This window comes from Lonchura striata, chromosome 2 (assembly GCF_046129695.1).
Source record: "Lonchura striata isolate bLonStr1 chromosome 2, bLonStr1.mat, whole genome shotgun sequence".
Taxonomy (NCBI): domain Eukaryota; kingdom Metazoa; phylum Chordata; class Aves; order Passeriformes; family Estrildidae; genus Lonchura; species Lonchura striata.
In genome coordinates, this window is record NC_134604.1 from 11,896,828 (window position 1) to 11,916,285 (window position 19,458).

Sequence of the window (19,458 nt, forward strand, 5' to 3'; positions counted from 1 at the left end):
GGGTTGCAAACACAACTTTTATGTCTTGCTGGATCATATTTACTTCAGAGTGATCTCCTCGGTGCCTGGCCATGGTGTGAGCAACAGGAGCCAGTTCAGTTCTGAGCAGCCATTCTCCTGATGCACTGAACAGGGGATTACATAGATATGCATATATGCCTGTGTATACACATGCACAGCTATAGATATCTGTATTTTTGGGATGCATATACATCCCACACACATTGCTTTTGACAAGATATGAACAGTGCAGCTCTTCTTCCAAAGTCCCAGCTAGTTTCATGTTAAGATATCATCACACTGACTCGGGTGGAAAAAAATGCCTCCAAAAGCTTTCAAAGTTTAGCCTAATAGACCAGGTTTGTTTCCAAGACTTTGGCCTCAGACATAAGGCCTTGATTTGAACACTGCCAGACTTTCTGATAGACACCTGATATGGACACTAACAGACTTGCCCTGCTCACAGTCCAGTTCTTCCCAAGCAAGTTGTTGTGGTCCTTCGAGTGTCTCTACCAGTTAGACTGTGTTCTCCTGTCAGGGCCAGGAGCCTGCCATCTCCAGACTTGGCTGGCAGCCTGGCTGCCTCCTGCTGCTGCCTGGGAGCCCTCGGGCAGCCCGTGCTCACCAGCTGCCCGCGCCGCCTGCCAGAGCCCATGAGGGAACGTGTGCCATCGGCCACCTGGCACGGGAGCCCCGGCTGCCTGCCACCCCTGCCCGAGCCCAGTGACCCCCCACACATCAGAGAGGTGCCATAAGATCTGGTTTGCCACTCTGCCAAAGCTGCCCAAGCCCTGTCCTCACTTCAGCCTTCCCTGAGACCTTGGACAGCCCCGTGCCAGCAGCCAGTGCTGCTCTTGCTCCAGCGAACGCTGGTGGCTGCCAGCCATGTGGAGTGGCAGCCCTGGTCTCTTCCAAGCAGCTCTGCCACCTGCCCTTCTCCTGCAGCAGCTGCTGAGCTATTCCTGCCCACCTCTGCCTCCCCTTGGGTCTCACCCTGCATGCTGGGTTGCAGTGAGTGACCCTCAGGCCCTACAAAGTTCATCCACTCAGTGTCCCCGGTTCCTCTCTCAGGGATAAGGAAATGCCTGCTGCTGCTCACCTTTGCTGGGATTGGTGAAAACCTCCACCTCCCACTAATACTGCATTTCTCTTCTCTTCCTTGCTCCCTGAAATGCCATGTCTCCCAGCTGTTTAGTCCTTCACATGCTTTGGGCACTTAGAACATAAAGGAAGGGCCAATCTGTCAAAGGAAGGGCAGTCACTGCTATTGCTCTGTGACATTTGTAGCAACAACCCTTGTCATCTTGCCAGATGTTGCAGAAATAATCAAAGAGCTTCTAAAACAGTAAGAAAGAAATTTTGAAAAGTTTTTAATCTGTTCTACATGACTAGTCATGGCACCCACATTATTTATTCTAATAAACTCTACTTGTATTTAATGTCATGCAGAAATAGAGTCTGCACATTGAAATGCTTGGAGTGATCTCTTGTTTCCTAGTCAGTACATGAAAGTGCTACAGTAATAACAATTCCTCCTTTCTAAAGAGAAGATGTTTCTAACCCTAGATGCCCTAGAATCCAGATTCACCAGGTTTACCTCTGCCCATGTTCCCTGGGAGATGAGCATTTCTCACTGTTCCCATGGTGTGGTTGAGTGTGAAGGCTTCTGCAAACCTGTCCCTTGTGCCTCATCCCTGAAACCCTGCCCTGAAGCTCTAGAAGGAAGGTTTTGCACTCAGATGTTTAACATTTCTTCTCAAATTTTTAACCTGAAGCAAATGTTTAATGAAATATGAAAGAGATGCAAGAGCAAGAAGAGGTTAATGCAAAATTAATTTGCCAAAAGAGATTCAGATATGCCAGGCTCAACTATGAGGTTAGCCATGGAAAAGGTAATTTCAAAATAAAAAAATAACTAAGAAGAAAAAGGTGTGTAGGAGAAGGGGGAAATAAGGTAAGAAACAAATAAAGGGAGAGACATATTTGTCCTGAGTAGTCTTTTATCTGATTCTATGATTTCTCAAGCTCTTGAGTTCTAAGCCAAGATCAATTGGGATTAATCAGTTGTATAGAAAACAGTGAGAACTCATTGCAGGCTTTTAGAGTTTAAATTTGTTTATTGAGCACAATTTGGTTAGCATCAGGTGCTGAAGTTACAGACACCAACACTAGCATAGAAATTACTTTATTTAGCTCCCAGTTGGAAGTTTCTATAGCAACTGGGTCCTATAACAGAAAGCTGAGTTTCTGCCACAGGAATACTGCTACTGCTAGAGATTGTTAATACTGTATTTTTGGAGCACTCAGCTGTTCCTTAATTCTTTCTAAGCCCCAACTCCCCCTTTTCTGAGGTCTTTCTTCAGCATAAATCTGCCTGCTTAGTCATACTTGAAATTTTGCCTTTTGCTGTTAACTTTCCTTCTTTGGCTATACCAGAAACTTTGTATTTTAGTCCAGATTCAGTTTCCTTGGAAGGGAAGCAGAGTGCCTTGTCCTGCATTCTCCTACTGGGCACAGCTAGAGGGACAGGACTGGGAAGCTGAAGTTGTCAGGAGTGTCCAGATTAAGATGCCTCTCCTGGACCTACTACTACTAATGAATTTATACTTAGGGCAAATTCTGTGGATGTAACTCATGTCCCAGATTCAGAATGCAATCGCACCTCAACCTGAAACCAGCTCGTGCTTTTAGGTAGGGTCAGAGAAAAGCTGTGACACTTGGCTTGCAAAGATTGGAGACCTCATTGCAATTCCTCTGTGCATTGGAAATTCATGGCTGAGTGCCACCTTTAGATATTGAATTCCCACTGTCAAACTCTTCCATGCACTTTCTGTCTTATCCCTCCTACATTATTGAACTGTGCTTAAAAGCTGCAGGAGTACTCCATAATGAGAACTGTAGTATTGCAGAGTGAACAGATGTTTCTTTTACCTGCAAGACATCTTTATACATCTTTCACAACTGTGAATCAATAGGCTTTCTTAGCTACTAGATTTATTTTGAGGGGACACAAACATTTGTATGAGATGTTGGATGGAGATGTAAAATGTTAGGAACAGAAGTAGGTGTTTAGCTGGCTCAGCAGTTAGGAGTAATTTTTAGATTCCTTTCTTGGTGTGTGGGTAGTGGCATTAGGGTTTGTTTTTGTTTGGGTTTTTTTACTTACTTTTCATGTTGTCATTTATGGATAAAACAATGTCAGTTTGAATCAGATGTTTATACTCTCTAGTACAGTTTTTAACTTATCTGGTTTAATTCCCTCTTCTTCAAAGAGAAATATGCTTTATGTTCAAAAACCTCTGGAGGTGTCCCTTACACTGTCCTGGAGACTTCTGTCTCACGAGACAAAGTACCAGCTATCTCCAAGCCTCAGAAAACAAAAGCTCATATCAATGAAATACAAATTTAAATTTGGTGACTCAGGCACAGCATAGAGCATATGTTTTGAATAAGTATTCCTAGGCAGATGGCCACTGCAACCAGAATTAATTCCTGTGGTTCTTAACACGTGGCAGAACCTCACTTAACAGCTCAGGCAGCAGCTCCAGGAGGGTGGAGGAAGTGAACGCTGCAGGATGACCTGGCTGTGCACTTTAGGAGAGCTGTAAGGGCACTGAGGGTTGTGTGGACTTTGAGGTTTTACTTTTGAGAAGGAAGAACTGCAACAGCCCTAGTCTGTGTTGGGGAAGTCTAGGTGCCTGGGATATTGGCTTTTTTGCTTCTGTTATCTCTCCAAAGCTATTCACTCTGGCTGTCTCTTATCATTCCTAATAGGGGCTTTTGATTTTCCAAGTGACCTTAATAAAATGGAATCATCCTTGCTAAGGTTTATAGGATTGCTATTTTAAGTGCTGGCAGTTTGAGAATACCTGTCTGAAGAAGTGTTTTCCTTTCCCAGGGCCCTGATTTTTACTATGCAGTCCTGGGCTGGTTTCCCTATCCTAGAATATTGATCTGAGGCCAAGTGTGGGATGCTGCAGCCTGTCAGGGGTGCCCCATCAATCCAGGCACATTTTGTCTCTGGCAGCTGCAATCATTTCGTGTCTCTCGCAGATCTCTTCCAAGCAATTTACATCTTGTTCTGTAAATTCTTAACATCTCACTGCTGACTTGCTGGGAGGGCTTGTTTTGGAAAAGGAAATCAGAACCCCAGAGAAACCTGTGCTTCCACACAGTGCTGAAGGCAACAGAGTCTCTGGGAGACTGGTGGGAAGATGAAAATGCTGGAATCTGTTGCCTTAGAGTCATTTTTTGTCTCCAGTGAGTCATCCACCATCACAAGCAATCTCAGCATGACCTCCTGCTGCTCCTGTGCCCAGACAGCCCCACAAATACAGCTGAGGATATGCTGCCACCATCTTTTGGCAGAACACCTCTCCCTGCAGCACTAAGGGTTTCATTTTCTTCTGTTTTGCTGTCCCAGGTTTCTGGCTTCTCTCTTAACCACCTTTGAAGAGGTTTTTTGTTTTTTTTTTTTTTCAAAATGGCAGCTGCAAAGGTCATCTCTTTTTCTGTTTCTTGCTTGCTTGGAAACAGGAATCATGCTTTAGAATTGAGATGCAAGGCAGCTTTCCAGAGCATGAAAATCCAGTAACTTAATACATTGCCTACAGCCTAAAAAAAAAAAAGAAAGCCCAAAAAAGAATTAAAAAAAAAAATGAAAACAAACAAAAAGAATTGAACAGAAGGGACTGAGAAACGATGAGACTATGTACTGATTTGACTTTTCGGTATGTTGGTTTTTTTTCTGTCAACATAAATAGGTGTGTTAACTATATTTTAAGTTTTCCAAGTTGGATATAGTTATTACAATTATATTTTAAAATACTAGAGGAGGTTTTCTTCCAAAGAGAAGGAAAGAAACAGTAATTGAATAGCTTCAGCAGCTCTTTAGACTTACATAATTTTCCTTCACTAATACAATTGATTTTTTTTGCCTATTTCAGGTCATACCTATGCTACGAAACATGTGATTTACCACATAATGGACATTATGTCATAAAAAAAAAAGTCACTTACTAGATGTTTTAATTCCTTCACTTAGTCCACTAGGGAAACAAATCATAGATCACAGATTAAAAGTGCATATTTTATGATAGTTTACAAGAAAAATCATCAGTGAAACACTGTGAGGTAAAGAGTTTGCTTTATCATAGGTTGTATCTTAGGACACTGTGTGGCTCTGCTTAGAGTAGACAACTTCCAACCTTGTTGTCATATTGTGTCCACAAAAGCACCATGGTTATTATAATTCTTCTTATATTAGGAAAAAGCAATAATTTTTAATGTTTTAAATTGCTATTTCCCTCAAAAATGATGATAAACATTGGAGTTGATTTCTTCTGAAAGATGCCACATTTTATTTATGAGAAGAGGTAGAATCTAGTTTTTATTGCTACAAATTTTATGTAAAAATTTAACCATGAGCTTGTCACTTGATGGGAATATAATTCCATTCATCCAAAAAAACCCCTCAAAGCTATAAGAAGGATGTTAAAAAAAAATCATTAAAGTTCTCTAAAAGAAGTTTTAGAGAGATTATACTATGCATTTTCCAATGAACAAACAAATTTCCTCCAAATTAAATTTATGTACATTTCAAAAAAATTAAAATTTGCAATTGTCATAGTGTAACCTCACCAAAACTGAACTAACCTTAATTTCAGCATTAATATTTACACAGAGATTATCTTTGTAATGTGTGTCACATTTTGGACCTCTGGGTAGTAGATTGAGTTCAGCATGGCTCATTTTTAAAAAAGCCTCTTTTCTAGCTCCCTAATATTCTCTACTGTATTTATTCACTAAAAAAACCAACAATCTCAGCTGATTCTAGATTAGGAGCACACAAATTTTCAAGAACTAAATACACAAAATAAAGATTTACAATGACACTAAGAAAATATAAGCCAGAAATAAAACCTGAATGTGGGAACAGCAATTCCACATTGAGTTGGAAATCAGTGAAAGCAAGGAGCATATTGACAAAATTAGAGTAGAAGAAGAAATTTTGTTGAGAGATCCAAAAGTACAAAATAATTAAAGTCTATTGACACTCATTGTCTTGCTTTAAGCATTATGAAATGTTACTTGAAATTAAAGTGACTACATGGGCATGCCACTTTCTGTGCACTTTCTGAGTATTTTCAGTATTGTGGAATAACTGACAGCTAAAATATTGTGGAATTGTCCAATTTAGGCAAATCCTGTGCTGAAGATGTTGACCTTTTGAAAATTGATTCCTTCTGCACATTGGGTTTTACTTCCCCTATCTTGTTTTTCCTTTAGCAATTATTCATCTTTTATGGCTTCCTACAGCTAAAAGCTTCAGCAATAGGAACATTTATTCAGAATCAGAATGGAAGATCTGGTACTTTTCTGTACATTAGAGGAAAAGAAAGTTCAATTTTCCTTCTGAAAAGCACAAGAAAGGCCATTACATAAGATGTAAGAACAGAGAAAAAAAGGGGCTGAATTCCCAAAATATTTGATGGCAGAAGTAATAATAGCTATGAATGAGGCCACATAAATGATTCATGAGACTCATTTTTTTCCTATTGTTACTAAAAAGAGGCTCATTATTACTCAGAAAAAATGCTTTGTTGGTGATGTAAAAAGAAATCAGTATTTGCTATCAATTACTTTCATTAACACCGGGCCTTTGTACATAGTTTTAGAAATATATTTTATAACAATATAATTTTGTAATTTCATCCCTACTGTGCTTTGAGCCTTCTGAGGCCCACAAATCTCTTTAATACCTCCACTCTTGCTGATAATAAAAAGTCTTGTGGGTGTAGTAACAGCTAAAAATACAATAGTAAATGATTCATATATTACCATTTCAGGGGTCAAAATGGGTAACAAAGAGACCACAAGCACATAAAATAAACATCCCACTGTAAAACAGAGGCAAGTTGTAGCTTCAGGATGATCACTTTGAAGACATGTGCCTCCTTTAAGAACATTTTCTTCTTCAGTTTCAAGGCTGTTAGAAATATCTGAACATATGTTCTGAGGCAATGAAATTTCAATGGGGTATTATTTCCTTTTAAATCCCAGTCCTTAAAACACTGACTTGCAACATGAGACAGCAACAAAAAAGAGTCAAGCTAAGAGTGCATATTTAGCAGAGAGATATAAGAAATAAATAGAGCTAAAACTGCTCTTTCTGATTTTGTAAACGATGTGTCATTAGAAACCAATGAAGACAATAAAGAATGGGATTACTATGCACCCATTTGAGAGATTTCAATCAATATTTAAATAGTTTTTGAGAATTTAATGTAAAACAGGGAGCTTTCTCAAGTAAGCAATCAAACCAGCCCATTAAGGCTGTAATCACCATTATGCCTGGGTGTTCCTGTGCTTTAGAATAAACTTATTGAGGAAATACTATTGAAGTGGTACCTCTAGCATTTACCTTTCTATTGTTTATGTGTTGATTTTTGGTATTTTGTTTTTGTTTTATTTAATTGCTGTATATTATCATGCTTGCTCCTCAACTTCTAAATACAATAAATCCTTCCTAAATCTACTTAACAGTAACTGAAGGGAAAGAAAAAAAAAACCACCAAAACATAACATTCTTGATAAGGCTATAAATATGTAAAAATGACTATGAGGCAAATGAGGTCAGCCTCACTATTGAAGTACAGAGACTGTGCATCTGTGTGAATCACGTCTAATTACTAGTAGACTGTAGAGATTTGCTGTGAACAATCAGTCTTAATTTACCACAAAAACTTCTTACTGAACCTTCAGAAATAGGAGCTTATATAGGACCCATTGTCCATTTATGCCCTGCAGTTAACACTAAAAAAATGGGCATCTGAGTAATATGTTCTTTCAAATCAAGATGGGCTTATAAATTTATCTGATGAGGTTCAGTGTTCCTGTATAAACTGCAGAATGGCATTGCAGACATTTGATGAAAGGAAAGAAACATGAGAAAGCTTTGCCTCTTTCAGAGAAGCCAGAAAATTTAAGCAACTTTTATTTTGATTAATCAGATGCAAGAAAACACTTGCAGGCAAAAAGACTGATGTAGGTTATACCCTCACATGTTCCATGGAACATTTTGCACTGCTCTTATCATAAACAATTTTATAGCTAGACAAAAAGAGATCCAGCACTGGTTTCATAGATTATCTGTAAGGAGGAGAAATGCAAACCACAGTGAAAATAAAAGGATTCTACAATATTCATATTTACTTTAGTTTTTTTTTCTATGATGGATGGATTTTACCCCTGCTTTTTTTTAAGGCAGTGGATATACTCGGGAAGAGGGATGAAAAGAAATCAATAGATAGAAATCTTGCTTTGAAAGTAGCAAATAGGAGCAAAACTATGTGCTGTTATAATGCTAAGGGAAATGGTAAGCAGGTTTCAAAGCAGGAGAAAAATGCAAATTTAGCATCTTACATAACTTCCTACTTTTCACATTAATATTAAAACTGTGTAACTGTGATGCAAACTACAACTACTGCTGGGAAAAGGCACTTCCTGTCAGGGATAAGTATATTGCAAAAACTCCTTATTTTCTGCTCAGAACTTCAACCTTCACACCATAAAATGTTCTAGTCACTGTACTGTCCTGATGAATTCTCAGCTTGGATGAAAGTGGTCTTCCCTGAAAGTCTTCAGTTCAGAAAGACTGAAATAGATTTACATTTGCCTAAATTGCTGGACCACTGAAATTGTGGGTCTAACAGCTGTTTTTCCCACTGTTATATGCTGAAAATCTTCCCCTTTAATAGATTATCCTACCTTGATGCCTTGACCCCTAACATTTTTGGATAACTCAAATACATATTTGAAGTGAATATCAATTAAACATGGAGAAACAAATTCAAGATGAATGAGAGGTCACAGAAACTTTGACTACAATTGGAGATCACAGAAAAGTTTCAAATTAAAGAAACATTAAAATAGAAGGGGTGATTATAGAGTGGATAAAGCTGAGCACATATCACAAATTTTAGCTGACAGTTGACACTGAGCCTACCATTTTAAGCAAATTACATATTAGGTTTTGGACTTCCACAGATCCAAGAAGTCAGGTAAATGTCAGGTTTGGTGCCTTGGAACTATGTGCTCAGCTCTGTGTAACACTAATCCAATGCACAACACAAAACATGTGAAAAGTCGGCCTCTTAAAGGTTCATTATTGGCACTGAAATGTCACCGATAGGAAAAGCTTGGAATGATAGAATACCCTGAGTTGGAAGGGACCCACTCAGTTCACCAAATCCAACTCCTGGCCCTGCACAGGGCAGCCCCAGGAATCAAGCCATGTCTCTGAGAACATTGTCCAAAGCTTGCTAAGAATGTTTCCCCCCTGTAAAATAATAATTAAAAAAATCATGCAACAATTAAAAATATTTTGCAAGACAGTCTAGCCAGAAAATGTGGTTTGTCCTTCCATTCTCTCTATGCTAGGACTGCTTGGTCCAGGAAACACAATAATGTTTCCATTTGTTAAAGGAAGACCTCTAATTACAATTCAAGTAATTGGAGCAACTAAAGTAATACTTCTAATGGAATCTTTTACTTTGGATAAACACAGTCAAACAGCATAAGCTTGCAAGGGGGGGAGAGAAACAAATTTTTGTTTCTATAGCCAGTCCTTCACTAGAAGCAGCTGTTTTTAATGAACTCAAATCTAATCCTTTGTCTTGAAAACAATGAAGCTCATAGTTCCAGATCCTGTGACCCAAATGTCCCAAGTAGTATTGATTCATAAGGCCATTAAGAACCTGAGTCCCTTAATGGAGTAAATGGCATTTTTAATAGGATATCTCCTGTGTTTCTTACCAGAAAATACTTGTGTAATGACCTAAGTTATGCTGGCCATAAGAGGCTGGATAATTGACTGTTGTGTTAGAACATAAATATGTAACACAATTCCAAGAAATGACAGTCATGTCCATCCACGTCCCACTCCCATTCCTCACCCCACAATTACTAGAAATTCCTAATGCTATTGCAGCCATAGTTGAAAAGAAGAAATATATGGATATGACTGTTATACCATCCTTGAGCATAATTTGTAATGTTATGCATTAGTGTTCAATATCTACAGAACTGAGCTTGGAAAACAGGAAGGTTTTGTGAAGAGATAGAAGGCTGACCAAAAGGAAGCAAAAAAGAAGAAATAGAAATTGAAGGTGATGATTCCATTTACAGCTTTAGGTAACATACTGCACAGGTGTAAAAGGTAAGTGCCAGGCATTAGCTTTTATTGTTCATTTAAAAGAAGAAGAAATTTGGAAATGGAAAGAAATGATAATTATGAGTAATGTAGTCAGTGTCAGAGCCAGCTTGCAAGCTCATGGTAGACAAAGCATTGTGTAACAAGACCAGATTAAAGTTTATGACTGAAAAAATAAGGTATGAATTTGAAATAGAAGAAAAGACCAGAGACTGAATTAACTAATGCCAGGGAGGATTTTTTATACTACTATTTGAAATCATATTGATATATTTTCTGTTCAAGCTGGAATATAAATTTGGTAAGCCTAATTCAACAATACAAAAGTAAAAGCAAGTACTGCTTTATCTATTGAACTTAATGCCTAGAAAATTATTAAAACATCTAAAACCTCATTTAGAGATCCCAGATCTGAAAGGCAATATTGAACAAAAATTATTGCTTTAAACAAAAGCCACAAATTAAAGATATTTCCTCTGCTAGGAGAACTACACTAGTTTACCAGGTTAGTTAATCAGTTTACTAGTTAGATCTGACAATTCATTCTTTTAGAGGAACTGGGCATGAGAATCACTGAAATCTAACCACAATTTCCTATTCTGAAACAACCCAAGCACACATTAAGGCAGAATTTAATGGTGAATTGTTTGCTGACACTCTGATAACCACCTTTATCATTATACTAAACATTAAAAAAGCAATTTATTTTTAATAGCTCTTAAATCATGACCATAAGTGACAGCAGTAGGAGTACCTGTTAAATCAGTTAAAGAAAAACTCATGTTGTGTAAGACAATAACCTTTATGAAAATTTCAACTGATGTCAATGGAATTATTTGCAATATAAGCTATACACAAGAAAATATAATCTTTCAAATAAACAGGTAAAATTTTAAAATTTTATTCATTTTTCCCAGAAGAAAAAAAATCAAACCCAAGGTAACACAAGGAAGAAGCCTCAGGTGCTTTTATTACTAGAGAACTTCAAATTATAATTTATTTTATATATCAGAATACAACATAGTGATAATCATAACTACCAAAAGAGCAAGGCAATAGAAACTTCAAAAAATTTAACCAATGTTTGCTTGAATTCTGCTCTGAGAAAAACAAATCCTGTGGGTTCAAGGAAGAATGAAGCAAGCCTGCTCTTCCAAGAAGAAAAATAACTAGCAATCTCTACAGAAAACCACTAAAACTTGTGGCTGAACATTTAAATGGGATCGTTATAGTCATGGATAATTGCCAGAAAAATGATGATTGTATGAAAATCAGCATATATTTTCAGGCAAAATTCAGGCCAACTTTGTCTCCAGACACTTTATGCCTCATTTCTCCCCCTGCTCCCCCTTTCTTTCAGAAGTGCTCTTTGTGCAGCAGCAAGTTGAGACATGAAGAACATGTATATGTTACACTTCTGAAAGTACTGGGAATCTCCTGGGAAAAAAAATCTCTTCTTGAGAAATCTCCAAAGAGCCAGATACTTTATCTAAACTTCAATGGCTTAATTGGGTTAATTTAAGTCTTAAGTCAAAGGTCCATTCCCAGCTGTGAAATGTTTTTTACCAACCCCCACTGAAAACATTCAAGTTGCTGCTTCCTAATAGCAACATTTGTTCCTATCCAAGCATTGCAGACTGTGAGAAATTACAGGATACAAGAGGGAATTAATATTGCAATTAAAGGTTTTGAGTTTTGAGTAAAAGATTAAATAAACAGATTTAATCCACATTTTTCTTAATTGAAAACAATTAAAAAGCAGAAGCAAAAATTAAGGCAAAAACAATCTACAAAATTAGGAACTGATGGTAGCAAGAATTTGTCTCTCAAAGGGGACCAAGTACATGAAGAAAATTACTTTAAAAAGTGAATTGAAAAAAAGATAAACTAGTAAATGAAGATGTGGGATAGAAGAAAAAAGAAACTAGGAACAAAAATAACTAATGTTTGTTTTAGATGCAGTAACTTAGATTGTGGTTTTGTTGCTTTTGTATCTGGCAAGGAAGTGTTGTGCTCACTTTAAGACATAGTGAATAAATGGGCTGTGGAACCTAGGATAAAGAAGTAACAATTTGTTGGCTGGTTTATATTTTGAACCCCTGAGAGTAGTATGAGTTTACCTTTGTACCAAAAATTACTTGTGTGGGGAGCTCTGGAAGGCAAAATAGTCATGGGGAAAATTCTAGGCAGAAAAATAGGAACTGATTAAGACCATCACTGAAAACTCAGAAGAAAATATAGTGTTCAATCAAACTGGCAGTCAAGCACAACTGTGTAAGGCCAAGGAAGGAATTATATTCCAAGGAGACAAAAACCTCTCTGACTCCTACCAGAGAAGTAAAGGGAATGACAATCTATTACCAGCCAAACTGATTCCAAAATGGAAGTGTAGCAGAAATGCCACCAAAAGTAGTTTCCATCTTCATGTTTTCCTCTTTTAGCATTCTCTTACCGTCTCTGTTTTGTCATCCCACTATTGAGGTCATTTGCTAACTGTAATGGGGAGTCTGAGACACAATAATGCCTGATGTGTTCACCCAGCTGATAACACACTGAAAATGTTTACCAAAACAGCAGTGCAACAATCCCTTCAGGTGTCTGAAATGAGTGAACCTGATTAGAAACTGGCACATACACTGCATAAAATCCTTAGCAGTGCTGAGGTTCGTACTGTGTCAGATATGAGAAATAATGAAACACAAATGTACCAAACTTCAAACTCAACCATGTAATATCCTCCCAGGTAGAAAGTTAGAGGTAAGACAGACAACCAGGAATGCTGGCCCAGATGGGATGCTGGGAGCAGGTTCAGAGCCCAGTACCCAGGCTCTGTTAAGCAATATAGAAAAAAGACAGATTCTATTCACAAGATAGTAGCAGGAAGAACAGCAGTACTGGGAAAAAATATTCACTGAAAAGTCCAGTTGTCTCTCCTCACGTTCTGTGAACAGCTGGGCTGATTTGAAATCATGTTGATTTAACCATGTATCTCAATCATAAGCAATTCTGCAAAATTAATTAAAATCATGGGATGGTTTGGGTTGGAAGGTACCTTCCAAGCTCACCTAATCCAACCCTCTTGTCAGGGGCACCTTCTATCAGACCAGGTTACTCAAAGCCCCATCCAACCTGACCTTGAAAACTCAAAATGATGGGACATCTACAACTTCTCTGTACAACCTGGGCCAGCACCCCACCATCCTTATGCCAATCTTCCTGCAGTCCCATTTGTGCCTACTCTCTTTCAGCTTAAAGTCATTGCTCTCTGTCCTGTCATCATGGACCTAGGTAAAAGCCTCTCTTTGTCTTCTTATAAGCCCCCTTTACATATTCAAAAGCTAAAATACTCCTGCTTCTGTACTTCAGGTGTACAACCATGCTGTCTCACCAATTATTTCCTTCAAATAATGTTCCACAGTCTGTCCAAATTTCACTTAGTGAAAATTGAGCTTGTGAGGGTCAATAATACAGTGACTTATATTATTTTTTAGCATTATTGATTTCTGCTAAGAGTTCTAAAGAAGCCTGATATGCATTTTTGATGTTTATGAGTTCTCTTGGTTATCTCTTTTCTGTTTAGATCCCTGATTTTTTTAGCATCCATAATTATACACTGTCATCAGGCTTTTTAGCCTTTCCAACTATTGTTCTGTAAAAACTGCATTAAAATACCAATGCTGTTGATTTTTTTTTTTTTTTTTTTTTTTTTTATGGCAGAAAATATCTGAGAAAACTTTTAACTTTTCTCTGGCTGCAGATTGACTTTCACTTAAAAGGAAAGTTTAAGATATATTTAAAAGTTTCCATTACAGTCAGAAGTTTTTCATTTTACCTAGAAAAGTAATAAAAATAGGAGATAATGGCTACCTTAATTTTTCAAATAATGTAGCAATGACATATGCATACATAAATGTATAAGATATGCAGATGCTAGAAATGCTAATTGATCTATATTTTTCCCCAGTACAGGACTACAACCCATTGCAATTGAAGACTGAAATCCAGATGGGAAAACAAAACACGAAACCATCTTTCCTCAAGAAGAAGCAGAGGGAAAAATCTCTTGTCAGTACCTGAGTTTGGTAAATTACTCTGATTCATCCTTAGGCGTTACAATGCAAAGTTTCTGCTCCTCTTTCCACCTGCTGAACCCCTTTCATAATCACGGGTTAATCCTCTTTAAAAGTCTGAAAAATGTCATGACTAAGAAAAGCCTTTCCAATGACTGGTTTGTAACTCCCAAAGACTCATCTGTTTCAGAACTTTTCTTTTGAAATCTTCCTTTTGTCACAGCCTCTCAGCAGAAATCTGCCAACAGAGTTCCTACAACTGAAGTCTCAAAAAATGGAAAAAAGCTTCAAAACCCAAACACATTTGAAACACTGGCATACAAATTATTATTTTTAAAGCATAAAAAATTTCATAGTAACTTCTAATGGTCTTTTACAACCAATTACAATATGAAATGCCACCATAAAAATCCTTGCTTGTGATCAGGCTAAATTTAGTGGAAAGTTTACTGTTAGGGCAGCCTAAAATTTCTGATGCTTTTCCAAGTGTCCATGTTTTTGGAAAAAAAAAATCATTTCTTAACAGCACAATAAAATTTCTCCCTGCCATAGAGCCTTTATTTCAATAATAATTCTAGAATTCCCTAGATCAAAACTCCTAACTGTTCTGTAAGATGGAATGTAGTGTTATTACACTCCAGATGCAGCCACTATTGCAATAATTTGGAAGTCAAATTATATGGTGTGTATCCTGATGAAAAGTAAAGACCATTCCCTTGCAAAAGATAATGCATCTCCTGAAATATTTATCTTTATATCATACTTAGAGAGGAGAGATACAGAAACAAGCATGGTGTATCCAAATATCAATTAGATGGGCAGAGTTTACTTTTTTCTAAAAGCAAGTAAAACTAAATAAGCAAATAAACTAAAAGGCAAACTCTGAAACTGTCTACCCTAGTCCTGCTAGATTTCCTTGTAACCTTGCAAACTTCCACATGAAGCCTTACATCTGGTTAGACAGCAGAAAAATAGCAGATGACAAGCACCTCGATATCCAGCTTGCTGAATTTTGGGAAGAATAAGCTGCTGAACAAAATTAATTCAAATTTCCTTGCATCACAATAGAAAATATGTAACTGCCAAACTGCACCTCTCAGACAAGGCCCTGCCACAAACTATTCAACTGAAAAAGGAAGAGATGATTCTTAATTCTTTACCATATTGTGAGGAGGAGAGAAAGGCTGACTAAAACAGCCGAGCTTTTCAAGAACACTAATGAGATTTACTCAGTTTTACACTTCCACGTGGGCCAGTGGGCTTTGGAAATCTGTGTTGCTTTAGCAGCTGGTGCAGAAAACATGAGAGAATAGTTGACAGCTGAAAATCATCTGAAATAAAGGGTGCAGGAGCACTGAGAGGGAGAAGCTGACCCACAGCTGTTCTGTAGTTGATGTCTAGTTACTCCCAGGCTTCAATCTGTCATCACCCACACCATGTGTTAGCTGTATGCATACCCTTTGCTTTGCCATTTTGTCTACTTGTTAACAAAATCCAAACATTGATCCAAGATTCCTCACCCTAGGAGCTGCTAAATGGACAAGCAATGAAACTGTTCCAGGTTTGGCTCTTTCCACAACATGTAACCCTCAGAAACTCTCTGATCGAGTTCTGCAATTTCAAGTATTTCCATATGCCATCATACTGCCCTTGAGCACACATGACACATGCCAGGCTTTGTGCTATCAAACAGCACTCTGCTGAGCTGCAGCACAGTCCTCATATTGTCTCAAACAGTTGGAAAAGAAAACAAAACAAAAGCAAAAGGCACAAAGAGTTTAAAGTTGACTCTGAGGCTGAGAAATGGGGATCTAAACAACACTGCCCTACCCCGATGGAGTTAGCAGTTTCTGTGTTACCAAGACTGGCAATCAGGAATTCAATGTACACCATTACAAGGCCACAGCCACATCAGACACCAGTGTTACAGAGATATCCTGTCATTTTAGGAATCAGAACTGCTTTTTCTCAGGATACTAATTCAGCAGTGGTTAAATCTTTTCAGTCTGGCTCAGGGCTATCAGAATGCCTGCACTACTTTATGTCGTTCAGAAAATTATTTCAGTAGTTAACACAGACTTGCAGTAGTTAAGACTAATAAAGAAAACCAGTAGATGAGGTCCAGAACAGAGAAACTTTTGTGCAAAACTGCAGAATTTTATCCTAGTCAAAAGAAATTTACCTTGATTTTGATGTTTCTTTTTGTAGCAGTGACATCACAGTAGTGTAAATCTCTGTGCTGTGCTGGGGTGGGTGGGTTGGACTCCTCAGTCAAGCCCAGGTGAGATGAATTCTGCCTGTTCCACGCATCCTTGGCAGCAATTCCAGCCAATCCTTTTCTTAGCTCACACAAGTGGGATGGGGCAGGGGAATGCTCAAACCATCTCTTAAATCTTGCCTTTTACAATAGGTCAGAACCAGAGGGGAAAATCTTGTTTTCAACAAGTTAGGACAGTTCTGTAAAAACCAAAATTTGGGTTGATTGCTCAAAGATCTATCATAGTGAAAATGAAACAATGATGTAGTTTACATTATTTTTAAATTAGAAGGGGAAATATAATTAATGCTCAATTATTTTTTAATGTCTTCATTGACTTTAGCAATTTTATTGTCAAAGAGAAAGAATTATGTCCACGGAATTTGTTTGCAATAATGGCAGTATTACAGATCCTCCTTTGATTATTTTGCTTAAAGAAAATTCTGATATGTGCATATTAAACAGCTTTTTGATTTTTCTTTTTATTTCCTATTAAAAAGTGGCTTGGTCAACTGGAGATAACAGATTGGCTGACTTTAAAAGCATCTAGAAATGTAAATAGAAAATTCTGTGCCGATCTTTGGCATAAAAAAAAACGCATACTCAATAAAGGATGAGAAAAAATAGTAATATTTAATATGAAAAAGTCAGATTCTTTCTTTCACCCACTGAAAAGAAATATTATTTAAACCAGAAAATACTGTATCAATATATATTTTAGAGCACAATTCTACAGAAGAAAGGAAAATCTGAAATAATTACTTTTAATAAGTTGTAACACCCAGTGATAAGAAATTGTACAAAAAACTATCTCCCTGGGGATACTTTTATTAATTTCAGCTTCTGTTGGGAATTCAGTGAACAGAATTTTCTTATATAGTTTGTTCAGTTTTAGCTGACGTACCTAGAAATTTTTATATGTATTTTAAAATAGAGCTACTTGAACAAAAAAACATATTGATGCTATCATATTTTGTAATGACTCTGCGGTCCCATGATCAGAATGACTTAGGAAAACAACTAAAATGTCATGTCTTTATTGTCTGAAACTTCCATGGGAATTAGCAGCCCTGAATTTTTCGATAAATCCTTTAAGGAGCATTAAATTAGCACAAAACCACACACAATTCTACTAACTCCACACAATTTATCCAAACTTTAAGTTCTTTTGGCAATTTATATGAATAAACTGATTTTTAAAATTAAAGAATGAGAAGGCAATGAGACTGAGAAAATGGAAAAGAAAAGCCTATATGCATTTTATTCCAAACCTTGGAGTTATATAGCATTTTAAATAATCATTCAAAGACATGGGAAGGTGTTTCTCTATTCTAATGTACTGAAAAAAGTCTATCTATAACTAGGTAATATAAATTCCTATTGCAATGATACTGGAGTATGATGATTTCCTTCCTGATTTTGTATAAATAATAAAGGACTGCTGTGAGGGACAGTTTTCTTGCAACTAGTTCAAGCAAGAATAGTAAATAACACCATCTAATCTGGAGAGAAATATTTCTGTTCTGAGTAGGTGTTTAAATTTTTTTAAAGATCAGTTTGCTTTTATTATAGGATTCAATTTTTGTGCATTTTTTGAATATATTACTTCTTGGAAGATCAGAAAAAGCCAGATTTATATGTATAAGTCTTTCATCTGCACTAAAATCCACAGATACAAAGTTGTTATGCTTTTTGACTGAGGCAGGTTTTAAATCAGTTTATTTTGAATCCTAGCAGACAACGATTTATCAAGCAACACAGTGGGGCTCTTATAATCTGCAACTGTGCTGACAAACTCTGTACTGCAAAATACAACTCAATTATTTAATGCTTTCCAATTAAATTAAGGTACTTACTATCATGGTGAAAAATACAGCAAACCCACACAAATAATTTCTTCTGACTACAACTCCACTTCAGTCTTACCTACCAACTGGCTGGTCCCAAGAAAATCCCTTATGCTTTATCTTGAGTATAAGTGAAAAAAACCTGCATGTTTTCAACTGAACTAACTTCTTCAAACTAGAGAAACATGAGGCCACACACTAATCATCACCTTAAAAATGGTTCTACTACCAAGTTAGGAAAAAAAAATATTACATTAAATCACCCTATGATAAAAACCTAGTGAAGATAAGGCAGTTTAATTTGAGAATTACAGGCAATCATGTTTTACTCTCAGCTTTAACATAAAACTACAAGATTTCATCTGAACCAGCATTTTGGCATGAACTAGATGCCTGAGTTTTTATGAGAATAAAATACAACTATACTGAGAGGCCAATCTCCTTGAAGTGTTTAATTTTAGCTAGTTGTCCAATAAATAAGCCTCCAAAAATATGATGGAGGAAGGAAAAAAGATACACTTTATTTGAGGCTTGAGGATGGGCAACATTATTAACACAGGTTTATATGTCAGCACTTATCAGGAGAGTGTTTACACTGATAAGGGCTTGCACCAAAGGGAAAGAGGGGCTTCTTGTCTGTGTGTAAGAAAAAGAAGACATCAGTGCTGAAGGTCTGTCAGGAAAAGAACTGTTTGTGCCTAATTCGTTCTTCCCGTTTTCAAAGAAAATATGAGCCGAGTACATTCAAGTCATGAACAGCATTCACACACATTTCATGGGCTGCAGGAAAGTGAGGATCCCAGCACTGACATTCAAACTGCCCCAGAATTCCTCCAAAAAAGCTCTGGTTCATGTGTGTAACCAAAGGTACCTATCAAGCACAAAACTGTCAGACCATTTCAAAACTGCAGAATTTTATCTCTGTGATAACAAAGGCGAGCAGAGGGTTGATCTGCTTCCAGCATGAACTGCTTGAAGCCTCTAAATTTTGCCTACCTCCCATAAACAGACATATGGCAACCTGAATATTTAAGTGTATGCATTTCCTGTAAGCTTTTCCTAACGAAGAAT

General features: G+C 37.1%; 1 long non-coding RNA gene across 1 annotated transcript in view; it reads right to left on the reverse strand.

Annotated features, from left to right (window-relative positions):
- LOC110476341 (uncharacterized) overlaps positions 1-16,607 on the reverse strand; it is a 108,094-nt gene extending 91,487 nt beyond the window's left edge. The window contains exon 1 of the long non-coding RNA XR_013342126.1: positions 16,466-16,607. This is a non-coding gene — a long non-coding RNA (uncharacterized LOC110476341). The remainder of the gene's footprint in view (positions 1-16,465) is intronic.
- Positions 16,608-19,458: the final 2,851 nt, after the last annotated feature.